The sequence below is a fragment of the Ostrea edulis genome, chromosome 10 (assembly GCF_947568905.1).
Source record: "Ostrea edulis chromosome 10, xbOstEdul1.1, whole genome shotgun sequence".
NCBI classification, from domain to species: domain Eukaryota; kingdom Metazoa; phylum Mollusca; class Bivalvia; order Ostreida; family Ostreidae; genus Ostrea; species Ostrea edulis.
The window spans coordinates 46,141,799-46,146,981 of NC_079173.1; positions in this window are offsets into that span (position 1 = coordinate 46,141,799).

Sequence of the window (5,183 nt, forward strand, 5' to 3'; positions counted from 1 at the left end):
ATGTGTTCTACCAACTCTGGGGATACTTTATACTTCTACCTGTATATATAGACTAACATAACTATTCATTTCCGTTGAGGCTCGGGAGATTGTAACCCTTGCTTCCCCATTGTTGAGTCAGTATAGCGTAAGATTGCAGAATAGAATATATAGGAAAACAATAATCAAAATCTCTGTTTAATAGCATGTCTTTGATATTTTGCTAGATAATATTGGAGTAAATGCCCAATGGTGGTGTTGTCACCTTATTTCGCATCATTAGCCACACTAAGCACATACAAGCTAGGGATTGAAATTGAATATCGCAAGTGAGCAGTTGCTACTTTAATTTTAGATGCGATTTATAGTTACTGTTGCACAGGAGAGTTTCTCCAATATTAGTTCCGCCACTCAACATTTGCATTATGATGTAAAATCATACAAGATGACGTCACATGCCATCTTTATTGTGTTGAAATCGAATTCGAATTCGATTTTCCCGTGTCAAAATATGTTTGTGGTATTCTAAAAAGTATTTTTGGAGGTGGGAAATCTGGAAAATGTCCACTGTGAACTGAGTTTGTGGTTTGTGTTTTCTGTTGGAAACTTATAGCCTAGCATTCAATGAGTTCTGCATCTGTCACAGTGTGAAAACTTCGCTTCTATCGCTAAACTTTCAGCAAAGACGCAGATGTTTGTTTTCATGTTGTTTCAAAATGTTCTGGAACATCAAACAGCATAAAGACAGCCAGTGTACTTTGTTGATTTTTGGAACATCAAACAACATAACGACAACCAGTGTACTTTGTTGATTTCTGGAACATCAAACAGCATAACGACAGCCAGTGTACTTTGTTGATTTCTGGAACATCAAACAGCATAAAGACAGCCAGTGTACTTTGTTGATTTCTGGAACATCAAACAGCATAACGACAGCCAGTGTACTTTGTTGATTTGCGTTATCATTTAATAACTTTCAAAGTGATGACTTATCGACGATGCTGATTGGTTGAAAAATTCCTTTGATTTCTCTGTCAAAATTTCGTTCGGAGTTCATTTGCACTAAGCACACGGGACTACTTTTCTCTGGAATGCGTCTTCCCCGTTCAGAACGGGATTTCCACACAAGCATTTATAGAACAACATGCATTCCTTTGATTTTTGTTTTTCATTGGTATCAAAAGTAAGCACAACTAAAGATATGAATAAAATACAAATTAATTTAAATAAAGAACATACATAAGCGATGACGTGACAGAATAGTCAACTTGATGACGTAGACCACTTACTGGTAGAAGTAGACAGATTACACGAATTCCCGGTATGAATCGTCTGCTTTACGAGATCGATAACATGACGGCGCAAGTGGCGACTTTTGATCTGGTAAATATTAATGACATTGAACTGCATTATATGGGGCTCAGTCAACGAGTGCGTTTTAGATAAAGAGATGTTGGACTTTTAACTCGATATTGAAATGGAGGCGAGTTGCATTCCACCGTTCCAACGACACAACCCGTGTTCAACGTCACCTTCAACACAATGCACCATAAATTCAGTCACCACTTGTTATCTTCCTTTATATTTAATTCAGCTTTTAACCATTGCACCTTTAATTTGGCGTATAATCCATTTAAATCTGTACAGTAACTGTCCCTGACCTAAACGCACAGCCATGCCGTTTTGTTGTTGTTTCATTCTTACATATATGTATTCCTACGCGCCATTTCAAAAACGTTAATTCAAGCTTTTTGATGGGAGAAACTATTTGTTTTTCTATCCTAAAAACATAATTAAATGATAAGAAATAAAACTTATAATTCTTTGTTTGATGCATGTATCAAACGAAACATTGGACGGAAAACTTTTTCATCAATGCGCTGTTTCGTTTGATACATGCATCAAAAAAAGAATTATAAATTCCATTTCTTAAATAGTGCTGTGTGTTATTTGTTTTACGCAACTGCGAATTATGTATTACATAATAAATATACCATTAATTGTTCTGAGTCATCGCGACTCAACTTTTTTTTACATAAATAACTGTGCGCTGGTACAGTTACGCTCTGAAGCACGATTGGCTGTGAATCTCATAACGGGGCGTTCTTTAATTTTTGTCATTACTCCTACATGAGATCTGAATTCACGAAGATGTCATGTATTTTATGTACATTGTATCAGCCCAACAGTGTGTTGAGAATACATGGCTGTGTCAGCCCAACAGTGTGTTGAGAATACATGGCTGTGTAAGCCCAACAGTGTGTTGAGAATACATGGCTATGTCAGCCCAACAGTGTGTTGAGAATACATGGCTATGTCAGCCCAACAGTGTGTTGAGAATACATGGCTATGTCAGTCCAACAGTGTGTTGAAAATACGTGGCTATGTCAGCTTGTTATATGAATTTATGCCCAAAACTTATTATGTCAGCTTAATGGCAAACTCTTTAGTTAAATAAGCTACTGCATGTTCTGTTCAGTTGTGTTTGACGTGCTTTGTTTAATAACCATAAATCATGATGTATGTAGTTCCGTTAATAGCCTGTCAGGGATTTAGTTTTATGTTATTGTTAGACCAACGACATGCTATCTTAAACGAAAATGTGTAAGGTTGAGAATGTGTTTTGTGTGTAGCTGCGTTAGAAGGAATGTGTTTAGTGTATAGCAGTGTTATAGCGTGAATGTGTTTTGTGTTGTAGCGTGAATGTGTTTGGTGGATAGCAGTGTTATAGCGTGAGTGTGTTTTGTGTGCAGCTGTGTTATAGAATGAATGTGTTTGTGTGTAGCAGTGTTATAGCATGAGTGTGTTTTGTTTGTAGCTGTGTTATAGCGTGAATGTTTTGTGGGTAGCAGTGTTATAGCGTAAGTGTGTTTTGTGTGTTTTGTGTGTAGCTGCGTTTGCGTGGATGCATTTTGTATGTAGCTATATTAGCGTGAATGAGTTTTGTGTGTAGCTGTGTTAAAGCTTGAATGTGTTTTGTGTTTAAATGTCTTATAGCGTGAATGCGTTATGTGTGTAGCTGTGTTATAGAGTGAATGTGTTTTGTATGTAGCTGCGGCATAGCGGGAATGCGTTTTGTGTGTAGCTGTGTGTTAGCTTGAATGTGTGTGGGTAGCTGCGTTATAGTGTAAATGTGTTTTGTGTGTAGCTGTGTTAAAGTGTGAATGCGTTCTGTATGTTGTTGCGTTGTAGCGTGAATGTGTTTTATGTGTAACTGTGTTATAGCGTGACTGTGTTTTGTGTCTAACTGTGTTATAGCGTGACTGTGTTTTGTGTGTACCTGTGTTATAATGTGAATGTGTTTTGTGTGTACCTGTGTTATAGCGTGACTGTGTTTTGTGTGTTGCTGTGTTATAACGTGACTGTGTTTTGTGTGTAACTGTGTTATAGCGTGACTGTGTTTTGTGTGTAACTGTGTTATAATGTGACTGTGTTTTGTGTGTAGCTGTGTTATAGTGTGGATGTGTTTTGTGTGTAGCAGTGTTATAGCGTGAATGTGTTTTGTGTGTAGCTGTATTATAGCGTGAATGTGTTTTGTGTGTAGCTGTATTATAGCGTGAATGTCTTTTGTGTGTAGCTGTGTTATAGCGTGAATGTGTTTTGTGTGTAGCTGTGCTATAGTGTGGATGTGTTTTGTGTGTAGCAGTGTTATAGCGTGAATGTGTTTTGTGTGTAGCTGTGTTATAGTGTGGATGTGTTTTGTGTGTAGCTGCATTATAGCGTGAATATGTGTTGTGTTTAGCTGTGTTATAACGTGAATGTGTTTTGTGTGTAGCAGTGTTATAGCGTGAATGTGTGTTGTGTGTAGCTGTGTTATAGCGTGAATGTGTTTGGTGTGTAGCTGTGTTATGGCGTGAATGTGTTTTTATGTAGCAGTGTTATAGCGTGAATATGTTTTGTGTGTAGCTGCGTTAGCGTGAATGTGTTTTGCGTGTAGCTGAGTTAGTGTGAATGTGCGTGACAGTTACGTTTAACCAATTAATGTTGCGTTCAGTTGCACGGGTTTGTTTGTTTGTTGTTTAGTTGTATTAATCGATTGCTTGTTATGTGTACTTACATTAATATCATTGCGTGTTATTTACAGTTACATTAAAGCATGAAGTTTTGTGAGCAGTACCTTTTGCGTGCTGTTTAGGGTGCCATTAAACTATGGAGTGTTTTTGTAGTATTATTAGTTTGTTGTTTTCAGTTAGTTAAATCACTGTTGAGTTTAGTTGCTTGAGATTGACTGCGTGTAGGTTGTTTTCAGTTAGTTAAATCACGGTTGAGTTTAGTTGCGTGAGCTTGACTGCGTGTAGGTTGTGTTCATGTTATATTGTCATATACACCTCGTGTGTAGCTGTGTCACCATGTGTTTGTGTCTATCATAGACTGATGCTCGTTAAACCAATGAATTGTGGTATTTAACTGCGCTTACACGAGTTCATGTTGGTTATCACTTCATGTTATTGTACGACCGACGATGCTCTGTGTACATTCTGTGTATACGTCGATGCTTTAGCGTTGGTTATAATTTAATGTTTGTTAGATCAAGAACAAGTTATGTGTACTTGCAGTTGCAGTTCATGATGGCTATGATTCAATGCTAATTCAGACCAATAGTGTTTTGTTTCCATTTCCATTCAACAGGGGATGCTTACTCCTCCTAGGCACCTGATCCCACCTCTGGTGTGTCCAGGGGTCCGTGTTTGCCCAACTATCTATTTTGTATTGCTTGTGGGAGTTATGAGATTGATCGTTGTTCGTTATCTTCACCTTGCATTTGCTTCAGCTTAACTTAAAGTTGGTTATCAATTTACGTTATTGCTAGTCTGATGACTTTTATGATGTATGATGTTAAGAGGACCTGACTGTGTGTTGATGATGTATACTCTAATGTTATTGTTAGACCGACGATATGTTGTTTGAATGTAGAAACTTTAGCTTGAGTTCGTCGGGTTATAAGTTGTTATCTAACGTAAATAATGAGAAACGTGAAATGTGAGCCATTATTAAGTCATAGAATAACGCTATGTTGATTTAAACTACCTTAATGGATGACGCAACGATGTTCTGTTATCTTGGGTAAATAATGAAAAAAATAAATAAAAGTGAGACGTTGTTACCTATCACAGTAACGCAATGCTTACTTGATCTTGAGTGTGTGATACTTTCTCTGTGTGAGTGTGTGATATAGTAACGCGACATTGTTGTGTTTGCTTACG